Raw genomic sequence first — 20431 nt, 5'->3', positions numbered from 1 at the left:
GCCTCAACGTCCGCCTACCAAGCAAGGATTGCTAACTCCACCACCCTGTTGGCCAGCTACAACTGCCATCAATGGGAAGAGGTCGCGGCGCTCATAGCCTCTGCTCCTGAACCGTTAAAGGGCCAATTGGCTCGGATCTCGGCAGAAGGGAGAGCCGTGTCTGGTTGCATATTGAAAGCAACTTTCGACGCCGCGGACAACGCAGGAAGATTGATAGCAGAAGGTACTGTTATCAAAAGACATGCGTGGTTACGGCAGTCGGGGTTCAAAACAGAAACTCAGGCTTCATTAATAGACAAGCCGGTGGAACCCGATCTATTGTTTGGGAAAGCGGTCGAAGACGCACTGAAAAACGCCAAGGACGAATACGAGACACTGAAATCCCTTGGCCAACTAACCAACAAACCCCCTAACCAGAGGGGGAATAGTAATTTTCGTCGCCCACGCGGCCAAAATTCACAAAGAGGCAACTATGCCCAGGGACAGGGTACACAGTGGAACAACAGCCAGCAATCTACCCAAAGTTACGGCAGGGGTAACAAAAGAGGGCGTGGAAGAGGCAGCCCCAGCCCCAACAAGGGAGGTGGCACGCCTCCACCAAAGCAGTGACGCTCAGTTCAGGGTCCCTTCTCACGCAACCCCAGTAGGGGGACGCATTTCCAACTTCACCCAGGCTTGGGAAGGGATCACCTCAGACAGATGGGTGCTGTCAACAGTGTCCACAGGATATTGTATAGAATTACTGCAGCGTCCCCGGAACCATCCTCCACGACAAAGAGTACACTCCTTAGAACATCAGAAGATCCTTCTCGAGGAGATTGCCATTCTGCTAGAAAAGGACGCGATAGAACTCGTCCCAGGACACCAGGTAAACAAGGGTATCTATTCAACTTACTTCCTTGTGCCAAAGAAAGATTTGACAATGCGCCCAGTACTGGACTTTCGGCCTGCCAACAAGTATGTCAAGCCCCAAAAATTCCGTATGACCACGCTACAAGAGGTAATCCCCCTCCTAAAAAAGGGGGATTACATGGCAACCTTGGATATGAAAGATGCTTATTTTCATATCTCCATGCTCCCGGCGCACAGAAAGTACTTGCGCTTCAAGGTGGACAGTCGCCACTACCAATTCAAGGTACTGCCCTTCGGGATAGCTTCAGCACCAAGGGTATTCACCAAGGTACTGGCGGTGGCAGCTGCACACCTACGCAGGGAGGCAATCCCAGTGTACCCTTATCTGGACGACTGGCTCATAACAGGGGAAACCCCAGGAATTTGCAGGACAAACATTCAAAGGACTATCGACCTCCTCCACGAATTAGGCTTCTCAATCAACGAGAAGAAGTCAAGCCCAGTGCCAAACACCTCAAAACAGTTCCTAGGAGCAATCCTAGATACTCAGAAAGGGTTGACCTTCCCTTCGGAAGAGAGAATTCGGAATATACTACTGCAAATTCCACATTATCAGTCCGGTCAACAAATAACGGTACGCAAAGCAATGCGGTTACTGGGCATGATGGCGTCATGCATTTACCTGGTCCCCCTAGCGCGACTGCGCATGCGTCCTATGCAGGAATGGTTGGCGAAACAGTGGTCTCAGGCAAGTGGTCAGTGGGACGATCTAGTGGTCGTTTCGCCAACACTTGTACAGAGCCTACACTGGTGGACAAGAGAGAATCTCGCAAGGGGAAAACCCTTCTACGATCCCGAAGTACAGGCAGTGGTGACTACAGATGCATGCCTGACTGGGTGGGGAGCTCACCATCTCCACCACACAGCTCAGGGTCTCTGGTCTCACTCAGTAGCCAAGAACCACATCAACCTGCTAGAGCTTCTGGCAGTATTCAGAGCGCTTCGGGCGTTCGAGCCCCATCTACTAAACTTGTCGGTGCAGATCCGGACGGATAGCACGACAGCCATGTTCTATCTGAACAAGCAAGGAGGGACTCGTTCGCCAAATCTGTCCAAGCTTGCCCAGAAAATCTGGATATGGGCACTCAGACGGAACATCTTCCTGTCATCGCAACATGTTCCAGGGGAGCTCAATTCCCTAGCGGATGCTCTAAGCAGAGACTCCCTCCCAGAAGAACACGAATGGGTACTTCACAGAGAGATCGTAGAAGATCTCTTCTCTCAGTGGGGTTTCCCCACTGTAGACTTATTCGCCACAAGCGAAAACAAACAATGCCCAGGATTTGCATCCAGGTTCCCCCAGCCAAACTCCCAAGGGAACGCCCTGTGGATGAACTGGTCAGGGATGTTTGCGTACGCTTTTCCACCAACTCCTCATCAGGAAGGTGGTGTACAAGATGAACAAGGAATCGATGACGCTCATCCTAGTTGCTCCCATGTGGGCGAGACAACCATGGTTTCCACACCTACGCAGGATGGCGGTGTGCAAGCCCATCAAACTTCCAGCCTGGTACAACCTACTGTCCCAGCAACAAGGTCAAACAGTGCACCAGCAACCCAACTCAATGAACCTGGCAGCATGGCTCCTGAGGTCATAGAGTTTGGACATCTCAATTTACCACAGAGGTGTATGGACATCCTAAAAGAATCCAGGAAACCAAACACAAGGCACTGTTACTTTGACAAGTGGAAGAGATTCGTTATTTGGTGCCAGAATAAACAAATCAACCCGGTTGATTGCACTCCTTCCAACATTGTGACATACATGCTCCACCTGCTGGATGCAGGATTGGTTTTTAACTCTCTGAAAGTACACCTGGCTGCCCTCTCGGCTTACACCACATCCCATAACAAGGTGTCGTGGTGGAAAGTACCAGTAGTTAAAGCCTTCATGGAAGGAGTAAAGAGACTTCACCCTCCTATTTCTAACCCACCGCCAGGATGGGACCTTAATGTGGTGCTAGCTAAGCTCATGGGCCCCCCTTTCGAACCCATGCATAAAAGTAGTCTCAAACACCTGACTTATAAAACGGCCTTCTTAGTAGCCATTACCTCTATATGAAGGGTCAGTGAAATTCAGGCTCTGTCAGTGCAGGATCCTTTCTTTACTATCCACAAAGACAAACTGGTTTTACGCACACACCCTAGGTTCTCACCTAAATTTATATCTAAATTCCATGTAAACCAGTCCATCGAACTTCCGGCTTTCTTCCAGAACCCGCAAAGCTCGGCTGAGGTGAAACTACACACCCTAGATGTGCGTAGGGCGGTCCTCTACAATGTAAATAAAACCAGACCGCTAAGGAAAACAGATCAACTGTTTGTCTCCGTAGCTACAGGCAGAGAGGGAGATCGCGTCTCTAAGGGCGCTATCTCGAAGTGGATTATCAACTGTATACAGCTGTGTTACTCTCTTTCTGAAAAAACTCTGCCTTTTACGCCAAGAGCCCACTCTACTAGAGGCATTGGGGCCACTCTGGCTTTCATTGCAAATGTTCCCCTCGACACCATTTGCAAAGCAGCTACTTGGAGCTATATTCACACTTTTACTCAGCATTACTGCATTGACACTCATTCCAAGACAGATACACAAGTGGGACAAGCGGTTCTAAGACACCTGTTTGCTCATGACCCTTCTCACATCTCACCTCCTTCTTCTGGTACTGCTCGCTAATCTATGCACAGCATGTGATCTAAGCAGATTCCACAAGCCTCAGAAGGGATACATTACTCACCGTAATCGTATTTCTGATGCTTGTATCTGCTTAGATTCACATGCGACCCACCCTTCCTCCCCTCCGAGAGAAGGCGCATGATTGCTTGTAGTCTTACCTTTCTGTCTATATGCTTGGATTATCTGTACTCACGCTACTCCTCATGCTTCCTCATGTCAGAAAAAATACAATCTGAGGATCCTAAACGCGTGAGGGATCTTGGGTACAGTGGACGTCACACTAGGGATAGTATTACTGGCACGCCTGTGTCGACGCCCATTTTCGAGTTTCGAAAAACAAACTGTAATACTCCGCAGCTTCCACTAGATGTCGGCCTATGCACAGCATGTGAATCTAAGCAGATACAAGCATCAGAAATACGATTACGGTGAGTAATGTATCCCATATATATATATATATATATTTCTGATGCTTGTTAATCTGCTTAGAATCACATGCTGTGCATAGGTCCGACATCCAGTGGTCACTGCGGAGTATTGCATTTTGTTTTTCGTAGTCGAAAAGGGACGTCGACAGGGCGTGTCTGAAATACTATCCCTATAGTGACGTGTGTTGTACCCACAATCCCTCACGCGTCGAGGTCCCTCAGATTGTTTTTTTCCACCCAGCTACTGGTCGCCTTTACGCGGAGCTCCTCGAGAGACATTGCAGATTCCATCTCCTCGACCTTTGGTCGTTTTTTCCTGTTTAAAAATTTAATATATCGATCCCTCCCTCGACGCAGTTGTGAAGCTGTCTCCGCCGAGCAAGATCTTCGACGGAGGGGACGAGCGGAGGAGATCCTTCGGCGTTGCCGAACATGTGGCCTGGCCTCGCAGGCCAAATACAGTAGGGAGAGTGGGGTCGTGGGACATCTGATTCTTTTTCTGAGAATGCCTTTCCTTTTCCCCTTCCTTTCCCTTGGGGTAGTTATCACGGTTTATTGCCTCGGCTATGGAGAGGACACCCTTTAGGTTTTGCCCACTTTGTAAGGGCAAGTTTACTTGGAAGGACAAGCATTCACGGTGTAACCGCTGCTTGCCCCTCGATCACAAAGAGGAGGGTTGCTCGGCTTGTCGGCTTCTAAAGCCAAAGACTCTAAAAGACCGTAGGGTCAAGAGGTGGGCGGCCTACGCTATGTCGAAGGCCGGGTCTTCACCCGTCGCTGCTACCACCGACAGTGACGAGGAACGTGATAACACGACCTCCGCTACGGAAGTCGTACACCCCTCTAAAGAGCGCTCGCGCTCTTCGTCGTCTGTCCCCAGCCCCGACGGGCTCGGCTCACGCCCTGCTTATGGGGAAGAACACCCCGGCGACACTGACGCACACGATACAACACATAAACACACAACCCATAGCTCTTCTTCGTCGAAGACGAAGAAAGCATCAGCGCCCAAGGTTACACCGGCGGCCTCCTCGGACCGTTCAGGTTCGAAGCCCCTCTCGCAACCGGAGCCGCGACCAGCGACTGGGCTTTCGGCAAATAAGGGCGCCGCCCCCAAACCATCGGCCGGCGCGCACCAGCAGAGAGTGCACGCCGCCGTAGAACGATCGACACCCATAAGGTCGAAACCACAGCCCTCCGCTGACAAACGAGTCGCAGAGAGCTTGTCGAGGATCGTGGCAGCCGACGCCCAAAAGCGTACGCCGAAGGACTCGTCGAGCGCTACGCAGAGGTCGAAAGACACGACAAAAAAGCCCGAAGACAGACAGGGACTACCCCCTTCAGTCGGGGGGACCCCCAGCACTCCGGAAGGCTTTTCGGAAGGCGACGGGACACTTTCCTCGACGTTATGGGAGAGGTCGAGCCGTTTTCAGCTAGATGACACTAATTTTCCCCCGCTAGACCGCTCAGGGGTACCCCATGAAACCATGGAAAGGCTCCATCTCTGCATGGAGAGAATGGAGAGGTTTATGAACACCCAGAACCCTCCCACTCCCAAGAGAACAAGAGAAGGGCCTCAGGAGGACCCCAGGGCCAAATACCCGAGGCAGGACACAGCCTTAGACTTCCATAATGTGTATGACCTCACTGGTGAGGAACAATACTTAGAAGAGGAGGATGATTTTGTGGACAATGAAGAGGGACAGAACCAAGAGGAAGGTCTGGAAGACAGCCCAGACATGGTAGGAGAAGGCTTCGGAGAAAATCCAGAAGAAGGACCTTCTCATCCCTGGCATTCCCCATCAGTATATTCGGACACTGATGTCCTGAACCTAAATCCTCCTGACAATTCACCTGTTAGAAACACGTCTCCCATTGACGATCAGCCCACATTCAATGCCCTGTTGCGCAGAGCAGCAGCACATTTCGAACTGGACACTGGGGAGATCTCTCCGGAAATAGACTTTGTGGAAAGAGTAATTAAGGAGAAACCCCCAGTCAGCCAGACCATTCCCCTCCTCGCTTCAGTGAAGAGAAGAATCATCCCTTCGCTATCCACACCCGCACTAATCTGAGGAGTTAATCCAAGGATTGAAAAACTTTTCACTCCTTCACCCTCAGACCCGCTGTACATCAGGGGACATTCCATTCCGGATTCCCTTGTAGTAACTAATACAAGGAAGAGGGCAGGGGTGCCGCTGTCCACCAGTGAGGCACCACCTGACAAGGAGGGCAAGAGGTTATATGCCCTTGCTAAAAGAGTCACATCCTCGGCTGCCTTTTCGGCAAGAATTGCGAACAACAATTCTTTGCTAGCTAGCTACGCGGACGCGCGGTGGGCCAAACTGCGCAAGGACGCCGAAGAAGCGCCGGAACCACTACATACACGCCTGCTATCAACTATTGGCGAAGGAACCCAGGTCAACCAGAGTATTGTAAAGAACTCTCTGGATGCTGCTGAGACAGCGGGACGTTCCCTGGTTCAGGGAATACTCCTAAAACGCAATGTATGGCTGCGCAACTCAGGGTTCAAACCGGAGACACAGGCGTCTTTAATAAATAAACCTGTTGAAGACTCAAACCTCTTCGGGAAAGCGGTGGATGAGGCTCTGGAAATGGCTAAAAAAAAGTTCGATACTATCAAAACTCTTGACCAGATCTCTAAACCCACTACCAGACGCGGCTATGGCAACAAACGCTTTTTTCGTGGCCAACGCCAACAGCAGAATCAGCAGCAACAGTACCCTGCCACCAGTTACCAGACCAATAGTGGGCAGTACAGCCAAAGAGGCCAGCGCAGGGGCAAAGGAAGAGGTCGGGGGTCCACCCCCAGAGGCTCCCAAGCCCCCAACAACACCAAGTGACGCGAAGATTCGCGTCCCCTCCCATGCAACACCGGTCGGGGGCCGGATAACATCCTTTCTTCCAGCATGGGAGGGAATAACGTCAGACCGCTGGGTACTTTCCACCGTAGCCCACGGATACTGCATCGAATTCAACAGTTCCCCAACATACAGACCCCCGAGGGGACGACGCATGACACCGGAACACCTTGCTATCCTTCTCCAAGAAGTACAACAACTGCTGGAAAAAGGAGCCATAGAGGTCGTGCCTCTATCTCAGGTAACGGAAGGTATTTATTCACTGTACTTCCTTGTACCCAAAAAGGATCTAACCATGCGCCCTGTATTAGATCTGCGCCCAGCGAACAAGTTTATCAAACCCCAGAAGTTTCGTATGGTGACCTTACAGGAAGTGATCCCACTGCTATATCAGGGAGATTACATGACAACATTGGACATGAAAGATGCATACTTTCATATTTTAATGTTGCCAGCGCACAGAAGATACCTCAGGTTCATGATAGAGGGCAAACACTACCAGTTCAGAGTGCTTCCCTTCGGCATAGCATCAGCACCAAGGGTATTCACGAAGGTACTGGTAGTGGCAGCGGCCCACCTGCGCAGGTTGTCCATCCCAGTTTACCCTTACCTCGACGACTGGCTCATAACAGGGGATTCTTACGAAACATGCTTCTCCAATACCCAAAAGACGGTAGACCTTTTATCCCAGTTGGGCTTCTCCATCAACGAAAAGAAGTCCAGCTTAGACCCCAGCCAAGTCAAACAATTCCTAGGGGCTCTAATTCAAAGGACGGCCTCGTCTTCCCCTCCAACGAGTGGGTCCAAAACATGCTGTTTCAGATCCCTCAATATGTGACCGGTCGAGAGGTGACGGTACGCAAAGCAATGCGCTTGCTAGGCATGATGGCGTCGTGTATTTATTTGGTACCTCACGCGCGCCTGCGCCCTATGCAAGAGTGGCTCAACAGCCAGTGGTGTCAGGCCAGCGGATTATGGGACGATCCAGTGGTGGTCTCGCAGGCCTTGGTTCTCTCGCTACGATGGTGGACAAAGGAAAACCTGGAAAAAGGGAAACCCTTTGCCACACCCGCGGCGGAAGCCACTCTAACCACAGACGCATCCCTAACAGGATGGGGGGCTCACCTATCCCATCAGACTGCTCACGGAGTGTGGACTCCGAATGTAGCATCCAAACACATAAATCTACTGGAGCTACTAGCTGTGTTCAAGGCGCTAAAAGCCTTCCAGGAACACCTACAAGGAAAAACTGTGCTGGTCCTTACAGACAGCACCACAGCCATGTACTACATCAACAAGCAGGGGGGCACCCACTCTCCAGGACTGTCCAAACTGGCCCAAAATATATGGAAGTGGGCTCTCAAACAAAAACATGTTCCTACTGTCAGAACATGTACCAGGGGAACTCAATCTGCTGGCAGACAAACTCAGCAGAGATTTCCCCCTGCCCGAAGAGTACGAATGGCGACTGCACGAAGACATCGTCTTCGACGTCTTCACACAATGGGGATTCCCAGAAATAGACCTTTTCGCAACCCTGGAGAACTCACAATGCCTAAGTTACGCCTCCAGGTACCCCCAGAACCAATCCAAGGGGAACGGCCTGTCGATGCAATGGTCAGGGAAATTTGTTTACGCTTTTCCTCCGACTCCCCTTCTCAACAAGGTGGTGCACAAGATGCACCAGGAACAAGTAACCATGATACTGGTGGCCCCAATGTGGGCCCGACAGCCATGGTTCGATCACTTGATGGAGATGTCTCTATCTCCCCCAGTGAAACTCCCCTGCCCGTACAACATGCTGTCACAAGACAAGGGCAGGACTCTGCATCCATGCCCCCAGAACATGAACTTAGCAGCTTGGCTCCTGAGATCATACAATTCGGACATCTACTGCTCCCGCAGAGATGTATGGACATTCTCAGGGAAGCCAGAAAACCTAACACTCGCCACTGCTACTCTAGCAAGTGGAGGAGATTTGTCATCTGGTGCAGAGGGAAAGGCATCAACCCTATTGACTGCTCTCCCACACATATTGTTCTATACCTGACCCACTTATTGGATTCAGGTCTAGTGTTCAATTCCATTAAAGTCCACCTAGCGGCACTTTCTGCATACACTACTTCCCAACTCAAGGTGTCGTGGTGGAAGATCCCTGTTATAAAGGCCTTCATGGAGGGAATAAAGAGAATACACCCCCGATAGCTGACCCAGCTCCCGGATGGGACCTTAACGTGGTACTTACCAGACTCATGGGCTCACCTTTCGAACCCATGCACAAAGCATCTCTTAAAGACCTTACTCTTAAGACTGCTTTTTTAATAGCTATCACCTCCATCAGGAGGGTAAGTGAACTACAGGCTCTTTCTGTTCTAGACCCCTTCGTTACAGTTCACAGAGATAAGGTGGTTCTACGCACGCACCCAAGGTTTGCTCCGAAGTTCATATCGAAATTCCACGTAAACCAGTCTATAGAACTGCCAACGTTCTTTCAAAATCCTTCCAACTTGGGAGAAAAAACTCTGCACACACTAGATGTGCGCAGAGCGGTCATGTTCTACATGGAAAGAACCAGACCACTGAGGAAGACTAATCAGTTCTTCGTCTCGGTGGCAGCAGGAAGAGAAGGGGATGCAGTTTCAAAGTCCACTATTTCTAGATGGATTGTTCAATGCATCACTCTCTGCTATACTCTTGCTAAGAGAGAACTGCCCTTCAAGCCTAGAGCACACTCTACTCGAGGCACGGGGGCGTCCATAGCATTCTTTGCAAATGTTCCCCTTGAGTCCATCTGCAAAGCGGCTACCTGGAGTTCTGTGCACACCTTTACAAAACACTACTGTCTAGATGCACACTCGAGATCTGACTCCCAGGTGGGTCAGGCAGTATTAAGACATCTTTTCTCTACTGTTCCTTCTCATAACCCACCGCCAACTCCGGGTACTGCTCGCTAGTCTATGCACAGCATGTGATTCTAAGCAGATTAACAAGCATCAGAAGACAATGCATTACTTACCGTAAAAGCATTTCTGATGATTGTATCTGCTTAGATTCACATGCGCCCACCCTTCCTCCCCGCTCGGATGGAAGGAACATAGACTTCCTTTTATATCTCTCTTTTCTGTACTCACTCACGTCTAGAAGGCTCCCTCAGGGCAGAAAAATACAAACAGAGGGACCTCGACGCGTGAGGGATTGTGGGTACAACACACGTCACTATAGGGATAGTATTTCAGACACGCCCTGTCGACGTCCCTTTTCGACTACGAAAAACAAAATGCAATACTCCGCAGTGACCACTGGATGTCGGACCTATGCACAGCATGTGAATCTAAGCAGATACAATCATCAGAAATGCTTTTACGGTAAGTAATGCATTGTCATATATAATTACACATTAGTAAAAACGTAGAATATTTAAATAAATCTATTTACTGTTTTTAATTAAATGTTATTCGATATTTATTACCAAATGTGTTTTTATGACCTTTTCATTATTTCTTTGCCCCAATAGTATCAATTGATATTATTGCAATGAATGATAATGTCCATATTTTATGTCTGTACCTTTTTTGCAAAATCATTGAAAAGTCTATTTAAAATGTTATATACGTATGGTTAGTTTATTTTATCTAATTTGTAATGGGTCATTTTAAATTGTTGAAACTTGGGAAAAGACATGTAGATGTGAAGGATAGCATGGCCAAAATTGAATCATTGTAGTCTGACAGGAGAAAGATGTTACTAAAATGTTTTTTGGGGGGGATTTGGAAATACAGGTTACAAAAAACAGAATAACATTCTTTTGCCTACATTTAAATGTATATTCCTAAATAATACAATGTTACACTTCATGCACAATGGTTACATTATAATGGTTACAATTTTGTGGGAGATGCTGATTCTGCAGTCGCAGAAGACTGAATAGCCTACCTCCATAACAACTATACTCAATATGATCATATACACCATTGTCACATTAAGATGTATCTTGCAGATAGGACAGTGGTGTAAGGTTGCAGAAGTACGACTCTTATTGGTTGGCCGAAACCTTTATTTAAGTGAAGAAATTAAAAGAAAATCCTATCGTGCCCTAAGGGTTTCCCAGCCTGAAAAAACTAGGGAATCTGTCACAGGGCCTTGACCCCAAACAAAGTCCCTCTTCCCTTTTTTTTGTTGTTGTTGTTTTTGTTAGCATTTTTGCTTAAGACAATAACCAATCAAAACAGAAAAACACAAATAAAACAACCCGAACAACAACTCCCCCTTCCCGTCACACCCTCCCCGCCCCACCCCCCCACTTCCAGGAGCAGTATGTTGAGACGTGCCCCTTCTCGGGGATGTCGTACTGGCGGTGCAAGTCTTAAGTCTGCTTGATATTGTCCATGAGAACCCTTGGGCTGTACCGCTTTCCTCACAATCAGGGATCAGAGTCTTCTTGAGGGAGAATAATACCTAGTAGTAACATGCTTCTAGGGCACCAGGCTCTGCGTGCCCCTTGCTTCAGAAAAGTTAACCAATCGGCCCAGTCGGATATAAACTTCATATGATGCCCCTGTATGGAGTACGTAAGCCATTCCATGGCCGCGATCGACCGAATTTTTGCTACTCACTCGTGCTCTTGGGGAGGATCCTTCGACTTCCACCTGCGCGCCAGCACCGTTGCAGCGGACATCATCATGGTGACATAGACTATGCGGGCCGATTTCGAAGGGAAGTCCTCCAATGCCCGGTTCAAGCCCAGCATATTGAGGCCCTTGTTCCCCCTTCCCTTGGGACCCAGACCTGATTGATAGCCTGCTGGATGTTGTCCCAAAATGAATTCAGCTTAGGACATTCCCACCAAATGTGAGCGCAAGAGCCCCTCCCCCCGCAATTTCTCCAGCAATGTTGTGAGGTTCGAGCAAACATCTTATTTAAACTGACCGGGGTTAGGTGCCATTGATACATCAGCTTAAACCAAATCTCCCGGATCTGAAGGGATCGTGTAAGTCTCGGAATCCAAGCCCACAAGTCTTGCCACACACTCTCCTCTATTTGTGTGCCCGAGTCCGCCTCCCATTTCGCCATGTAATTTCTGTTCGGGGGAGTTTCCCCCTCCTTAATGTATTTGTATATGGAGGCCATGAGACCCCTGTTCCCCTTACGTGTGTCTAAATATCTCTCAAACGGGGTTAGAGAGCGTATGGCTGCCTGTTTCTGATCTGAATGGGATAACCAGTGTCTCAGCTGCGTGTATCTGAACTTATGGGTCTCCTTCAAACCGAATTCCGTTTTACACTGCTCGAAATCTTTTACCTTGCTGTCCCTATACATGTCTCGCAACATCCGGCATCCCCCCACATACCAATCCTTAAAGGCCGGATTATTGCAACCTGGGGAGAATTGTGGGTTCCCAAACAGAGGTGTATAAGGGGAGGGGAAGGTGGTAATGTGGGCCCGTTTGACAGCTACATCCCAGGCTTCCCCTATGGTTGAGGTGATTCAGCTGATATACATCTGGGGGGGGTCTATCCGCCCTTGGGAGCCACAATGCTCCTTCCAGCTGCCCTGCTACCACTGCCTTATCCATCGGCCTCCAAGGTTTGTCGCAGTCATTTCTCTGCCAGTCTCTGATCACCCATATCTGGGACGCAGCATAGTAGGCCTCGAAGTCAGGCGCGCCCATCCCACCCCGTAGGGTTGAGGACCTCAGGAGAGGTGAGGCTATTCTGGGACGTTTATGGTTCCAAATGAACCGGTTTGTAACTTTGTGTAGGGCTCTAAAGAAGGAGCGCAGGACCACTACCGGGAGGGCAGCAAAATGGTACAGAAGCTGTGGGAGCACCATCATCTTTAGAAGATTAATGCGCCCCAGCCACAAGATATACAAGGGACCCCAATCTACTAGCTTTGATTAAATTTTCTCCAATAGAGGGGGGTAATTAGCTCGATATAGTTCGTCTACTGTATTGTTGAGGCAGATCCCCAGGTACTTGATTCCCTTGTTGGCCCATCTGAAAGCATATTTGTGTTTGACATATTTTATCGAAGCCGTGCATAAATTAAGGTTAAGAATCTCTGACTTGTCAGTGTTTACCTTCAGACCAGCAACCCTCCCAAACTGATCAAGCTCCTCGCATATTGCTGGTAGCGATACCTCGAGCTCAGTTAATGTGAGTAACATATATTTAGCAAATGCGGCTATCTTATGGGCCTGACCCCCGAAGTTGATGCCCCTAATATTCTCAGTCGTTCTTATCGCCACCAGAAAAGGCTCTAGATAAATGGCATAAAGGAGCGGGGATAGTGGGCACCCCTGCCTCGTGCCTCTCTCCACCCTTGCCAACTCTGGGACCCGGCCGTTGAGAGCCAGACAAAGGGATGGGTTTTGGTAGCTGGTGGCTACTCGATCAATGTACCTGGGTCCAAAGCCCATTTTGGCCATTGTAGCAAATGGGAAGCCCCACTCCATGCGATCAAAAGCCTTTTCGGCATCAATCGCTAGGAGAAAAGCGGGGACTCCCTTTATCTGGGACTTGTCGATCAGATGGGTCACTCTGCGCACATTGTCTGCTGTCTGCCGCCCCCTAATAAAGCCCGCCTGGTCCTGATGCACTAGCTTGGGCATAATGGAGTCTAACCTGGCCGCTAGAATCTTCGTGCGAATATTCGCATTGACATTTATGAGCGCTATCGGACAATAGGCACCACAGACCTCCGGGTCCTTGCCCTTTTTATGAATAAGGATTGCTTTAGCCTCATCCATGGACCTAGGGAGGGCTCCAGGGGAGCTTATATGATTAAAAGGTTTGGTCAGCAGGGGAACTAAAAAATCTTTGTGTAGCTTGTAGAACTCTGTCGCAAAGCCATCTGTGCCCGGGCCCCTATTCGGGGGGAGAGCCAGGATTGCCCTTCTGACTTCGTCAGTTGTGATTTCTCCTTCAAGCTGCTCCTGCTCTTCTGTCTCCCTATTGTGAGTGAAATAGTTTTGCTCTTCTCCTCCCTTCTCAACATCCGAGCGAGCAGTCTGTCAGATTTGTTTGCTTTAATGTAGTGCATTTGACGTAAGCGAAGTAGGTTGCGCTCAGCTGCTGTGGACTGGATGAGGTTCAATTGGCCCCTTAGCGTCCGAACCTCCCTAGCTAAGGTCGGCGTATGCTTTGCTGCCAATTGTGCCGACGCCTCACTGGGCTTCTTGCCCAGATTCTCTTCTTCTAACCTCAATTCCCTGTCTCTTCTGGCCTTAATTGCCATGATTCTCCCCCTTAGCGTGGCTTTTAGTGCATTCCACCATGTGTAGTGCATTTGACGTAATCGAAGTAGGTTGCGCTCAGCTGCTGTGGACTGGATGAGGTTCAATTGGCCCCTTAGCGTCCGAACCTCCCTAGCTAAGGTCGGCGTATGCTTTGCTGCCAATTGTGCCGACGCCTCACTGGGCTTCTTGCCCAGATTCTCTTCTTCTAACCTCAATTCCCTGTCTCTTCTGGCCTTAATTGCCATGATTCTCCCCCTTAGCGTGGCTTTTAGTGCATTCCACCATGTTTGCGGGGTAGTATCATCCCATCTGTTCTTTTCTACGTATTCCTTCAATTCTCGTTCCACCTCCTGTATCCGCATTGGGTCCTTAAATAGCTGGGTCGGGTAGCGCCATTTCCACAACCCTGGGGGTCTCCATGGCCGGTTCTGTGATAGCGCAATAGGGGCCTGGTCTGAAATCACTATGGGCCTGAGAGCGATTCCTGTAACAGAGGCCAAGAGAGGGGCAGATACCCAAATGTAGTCGATTCGGGAGTGGGATTTATGAGGATATGAGTAAAACGTGTATCCCTTATCACTCCCCTGTGTCTCTCTCGATACATCTACCAGGGACAGGTTCTGAAGTTTCTTCTTAAGATCCTCTGAAGGCCCTCCCGCCGATCCCCATAAAGCCCTACTTATATCTCTGGAGGGGTCCCAAGCCATGTTGATGTCCCTTGTTAGGACAATACGTCCCATGGCGAAAGCGGAGAGGCGGACAAGAGATCTCTGGAGGAAGGCATCCTGCCCCGTGTTGGGCGCGTATAGTGTCGTGACTGTGTATATCTCCCCTCTGCCCTCTAATATCAGCGCCAGGTACCTCCCTTGGTCGTCTTTCTGCATTGTCCTGATCATGAGATCCAACCCATCTCTCAATGCCAGGGCGCCTCCCCAACCCCCCCTCTTGCAAGACTGAGTGGCCTGAAAAAGCCAGGCGTATCCTCAAAATGTAATTCTCCTAGTATCCCGTGTTTGGATGCGAGTCTCCTGCAAAGCAACTATGTGTGGTTTTTCTTTGCGTATGAAAAGCTCTACCTTCTTTCTTTTAACCGGCGAGTTTAGCCCAATTACATTTAGAGACGCTATCTTTAGTTCCATATTATTTGGTTATGTGGATTGTCGGGTACACAGTAATAACCTGGGAACCCTAGTTTCCTAGGGTCTCCAATATGGTGCCTCGAGTAGACATCGCCATCATCCCACTCAGCTGCTCCCGAAATAAATCCCCCCCCCACTCAACTCAGATAAGCCCCATCATTACCCCAGGTCCTCCCAACGCAGGATCTCCCAATCCCATCCCGAGTGAAGCTCCCCCTCCCTTGACCGCAAAAAAAACTTCTGAGCTACTTTCGTCACCCTGTAGCGGAGCCTCAAACTTATGAAGTGAGTGCCCTCCCCGGACTCACTGTGCCGGCGCCCCTAAGGTTTCAGGGAGTTAATGTCCGCCAGGTCCCCAGACGAGCCTTCTTGACTGATGAGGCAATTCTTCCTCGGAGAGTCAAGCCTCCCCTTCTGCGGGGTCCCCTTTTTTTGAGCGCTTGGGCTTGACAGTAGACCATTCCCATGCTTTAATTGATCCGCGCCGGCCAGGAGAGCCCTCCGGGTCCACCGTTGGTTGCTCCCCAATACCCAAAACGTCCAAGCCTTGCTCGGAGGTCGTGATCTTGCGGAGCTTACTCTGCCACAAAAAGGACAGACCAAACGGGTGCAACTACCTATATCTAATTTGCTTTTCGCGTAGAATTTTCAACACTGGAAGCATCCGTCTCCTTTTTGTTGAGTGTTATTGGAGATAAGTCTTGATACAAAAAAATCTTGGCGCCATTGAAAGATATATAGCCTGCCTTCCTGGCTTTGCCCAGGAGCTTCTCTTTTGTGGCATAACTGTGGAATGCCACTAGTGCGTCCCTAGGTCTTGCCCCTGGCTCTGCGTGGGGGCGAGCTACTCTGTGAACTCTGTCAAACTGGAGGTCCGAATCTGTGTCGATGTCCAGGAGATCCCTGAAGACGCAGTGAGGGTCTGCGCAAGATCTTGAGGTTGAACGGACTCAGGTAGAGCTTTGACTCGAATGTTGCTTCTTCTTGAGCGGTTCTCTAAATCCTCGGCCTGTAGCTCTAAATTATGAGTGGCTTGGACCTGCCTGAGCGCCTCATGAGTGACCGGTCCGTCGTAGTGCGCCGGGCGAGGGTCTGTGCGTCGGGGAGCCAACTCATCTTACTCTGGGTATTACTCTGCTGGTCATCCTCTTGGTCATGATCCTTGGCCCAGAGTTTGGTGAGGGGACCCTCTTGATTCTTCCTGGTGGTCTTATTTATTTATTCACATTTGTTAAGCGCACAGCAGCCCGTGGGCATTGTGGCGCTGGTTACAGTGGATATTTATATCTTAGTTACAGTAGTCACGTAAATACATACAGCATGAGATGGCATTGCGGCTTGTAGCGCATAGGTGCAGATATCATAGTAGTGCGCAGGTGTATACAGTGAGCTAGCAGCTAGTTAAAGAGTCATTTTTAGATTTTTACGGAAGGCCTGAAGAGAGGTTTCCGCTCTGAGGGCTGTGGGTAAAGTGTTCCAGAGTTTAGGTGCCAGATAGGGGAATCCTAGACCTCCTGCCTTGATCCTGGTAATTCGTGGCACTATGAGTTGGTTGGTGTACTCGAGTTTAGTGGGCCTGGTGGATTGTGTTCTGACTAAAGAGTCCGATAAGTAAGAGGGTGCTGTTAGGTTGATGCATTTGTGTGCGGTGGAGAGAATCTTGAAGGAGATTCGGTCTTTAACTGATAGCCAGTGAGCGTTTTTTCTTGCTTGGAAGATGTGTTCTCTTTTGGGAATACTTAGAGCTGCTCTGAGAGAGTTGTTTGAGTGGTTTGGAGTCTGGCTAAGTTTTTTTTGATGTACCCGCTAGGAGGGAATTGCAGTAATCCAATTTAGCTCCTATTGTAGCTCTTGCAATGGAGAGGCAATTGTCTTTTGTTAGAAAAGGCTTTATGGCATTGATTAGTTTGGTACTCAGAGCGGAAGCTGATACAATGGCGCTAACTTGCTTATCCATGGATAGTGTAGTATCAATGTAGACTCCAAGCGTTTTAACTGACGAAAGGACTGGGATGCTACAGTTGTCAACGCAGAAGTTTTGATAGGTTGGACTCAGTTTAGCTAGCGTGGGTTTTTGACCGAGAATGAGGATTTCAGTTTTATCTCCGTTGAGGCATAATCCATTGGTGGCCATCCAGGCTTGAGTTGTGGAGTAAATTTGTTGGAGGGTAGAAGCGTCTTTGATATAGTTCCCCGTGAGGGGAAGGAGCACCTGGGTATCATCAGCATAGTTTGTGTATGTGATCCCAAGTGCATCCAGTTTATCGAAGAGTGGCTTTGTAAATAGATTATAAAGTGTAGGGGCAGTAGAGGATCCCTGGGGAACACCACAGTGTATGATAGTGGGTTCAGCGTTTGCTATATTGGAGAACACTTTCATGGCTCTGCCTTGTAGGAAGGACGTGATCCAAGTTGCTGCGTGATTGGAGAAGTGCGCAGCATGTGTGAGGTGGTTGGTGAGGGTGTTATGGTCAACGAGTTCAAACGCTGCTGAGAGGTCTAGGAGCAGGAGTAATGCAGGCTTGCCCATGTCAAGGATAGAAGTGATTTGGTTTTTCAGATCTAGTAATGCGGTTTCCGTTCCGTGTCCTTTGCGGAACCCTGATTGTCTCTTACCAAGGATAGAGTTGGTTTCGAGGTACAGTTGGATTTGCCTGTGGGCGGCCTTATCTAATATTTTAAGAAGAAAAGGGACGGTAGTAATTGGTCTGTAATTATTTGGTTGGGAGGGGTCTAATGTAGGTTTTTTTAGGAGGGGACGTTCCCACGCCTCTTTGAGGCAGTTGGGGACTATACCCGTTTTGAATGAGGCGTTTATGAAGGCGGTGATTAGTGGAGCGAGCTGCTCCGCGCATTCTTTGGTAATTTCTGGGGGGCATACATCGCCCTTGCATAGCGATGGTTTGAGATGTTTTAGGATGTCTAAGACGTCTGTCTCGGATATTTCAGAGAAGGAGAAATTGGGATGGATGATGACTGAGCGTTTTTGTTGGGTTTGCTTCTGATGCTTCTGTTTAGGTAATGCTTTGTAATGGTCAGAGATTTTGTTCTGGAGGTGGTCTATTTTTTTAGCATGGCAGCTTGTATGCTGGAGCACCAGGCTGCATCTTTAACAATTTTGTCCGTGTAGGTGGGAGGTACTGTTAATTCTTTGAAGATGGTAAATAGCTCTTTGGAATGTGAGTTGGCCAAAGAGATTCTGTTGTTGTAGGATTCTGATTTGGCTTTGAATATAGATTCTTTGTATTTTTTAGCAATGGTTTGGAAGATATCTTTAGTGGTGTCACAGGGGTTAGCCTGCCAGGTATTTAGCGCCTGCCGTTTGGAGTTGCGCAGGTTAAGGAGCTCTTCTGTGAACCACGAGTTGGAGTGGAAGGATTTCTTTTCTTTTTTGTTTTCTAGCGGGGTGATTGTGTTGATGGCGTTAGTCAGTGTGTCTCTGAATAGTTCCGCTAGTATGACAGGGTCGGAAGAGAATGGTGGTGCTAGGCATGGGAGGTTGAGATGGGCACTGATGTTCTCTGCAGTGAGTTTTTTAGCGCTTCTGGCTACTGTGGCCGGTGCTGGAGTGGTCAGCTTCGCGCATGGCGTTATGGGTATGGTGAATAGCAGGCAGTTATGGTATGTCCATGGGAGGGCAGTATTGGAAACCATGTTTGTGTCGCAGTTGTGGTCTATAATCCAATCTAAGATGCAACCTTTTGCATGTGTGTGGGAAGTGACTTTCTGAGAGAAGCCAAGGTCACTAAAGTCCTTTGAGAAGGATGTGGCGCTTTTGTCATTGGCGTCGTTGAAACCTAGATTGATGTCGCCTAGGAGTAGCGTTTTGGTGGATTTTTTAAAATTGTTTCCTAGGAGGTGGGTAACTTGTCCTATGAAGTCTGACAGGGTTCCTGGAGGGCGGTAAACCACATGTATATTTATGGTACTATTAGGTGATAGTGCTATTTTGGCGGATAGGATGTCTACTTTTCCTTCTCCCTGGTGGGGTATAGGTCTGATAGATATGCTCTCTTTGAATATTAGGGCTACTCCTCCTCCTGTTTTGGCTAGCCTGTCCTGTCTGAGGATAGAGTAACCTTTGGGAAGTGCGATTGTGATGGCTGGGCCAGAGGCTTAGTGGAGCCAGGTTTCCGTGATGGCCAGTATGTCTAAGTCTTGATTAGTGATAAGATCATTAACTTCTAGCGCATGGGCAGTGAGCGAGCGAACATTGAGCAGGGCGCATTTGTAGCGAAGGTCTTGGTAGGTTCTTTGATTTCTGATTTAAGAGATGAGGAGGATTGTTTAGTATTCTTGTAGGAGGGGGTCAGGTGGTGCACCTTGGTGCTGTTAGTGCTGGAATTAGTTACGCAGTGGTGATTGATGTTAACTTTGTGGGTGGTCCTAGATCCTAGGTGCTTATTTCTGAGTGAGATAGAGGAGGGTAAGGTGGCAAGGTTCATAGGCTGAGTGCAGTCTTGAGGGCCAAGGGGGGTCCCTGGTTTTATTCCTGGACATGGTACGCCCCGGGTATGAAGCTAGGTAGGTTGTGTTGTCACCTTGCCTGGAAGCCCGCAGCAGCCAGGAGAGGGCAAGGATCTCTCCGGCCCAGATCGAGGTGGAAATCTCCACACAGCCTCCTGGTCTCGCTCGCACCCCCCGGCTGGGTCCCGCCTATTCGCGGGTTGAGTGAAGTCCCGCGAAGAGCTGAAGGGGCGGCGTCCCCGGCCAAAAAGGAAGTCCCAGGCCAAACGCCACCGACTCAGATTCCTCTCCACAATACTCAGGCAAGCCCCCGGACCGGTTGCTCGGGCCAAGCCCAGATGGGAGGGCGCAACAGTGCTAGGGCGCCTCGGCGGCGCGGGGCCACCCGGCTGCTCCGCTGTAGTTCTCGCTCCTAGGGGGGGGAGAACGGGACGAAGTTGCCAACAATCCGACACGCCACTTACTTTCTCCATTTCGGGCGCGGCAGTCAAGGTCCTCCCAGAGCGAGTCCCCGGGCCCAGCCCGCAACCGCCCTGCGCCGCTCGTTCGCCTCTCAAGCCGTTGCTCCCCCACCCCGCGGGGAACACCTGAATCCGCAGCCGCTTGTGGTGTTGCTCTCGGCGGGGGGGCTTCTCCGCAGGGGCCACAGTGGGACCCACTCCGCCGCCAATCCGGCCTGGTCCAAGCCACTA

General features: G+C 49.5%; 1 protein-coding gene across 1 annotated transcript in view; it reads left to right on the top strand.

Annotated features, from left to right (window-relative positions):
• TBC1D25 (TBC1 domain family member 25) overlaps positions 1 to 20431 on the top strand; it is a 450273-nt gene that overhangs the window by 219020 nt on the left and 210822 nt on the right. The window lies entirely within an intron of this gene.

This window comes from Ambystoma mexicanum, chromosome 2q, assembly GCF_040938575.1.
Source record: "Ambystoma mexicanum isolate Mex_15411 chromosome 2q, UKY_AmexF1_1, whole genome shotgun sequence".
In the NCBI taxonomy this organism is placed as follows: Eukaryota; Metazoa; Chordata; class Amphibia; order Caudata; family Ambystomatidae; genus Ambystoma; species Ambystoma mexicanum.
The sequence above is the reverse complement of the archived record's forward strand: the minus strand, read 5'-3'. Positions and strand labels throughout refer to the sequence as shown.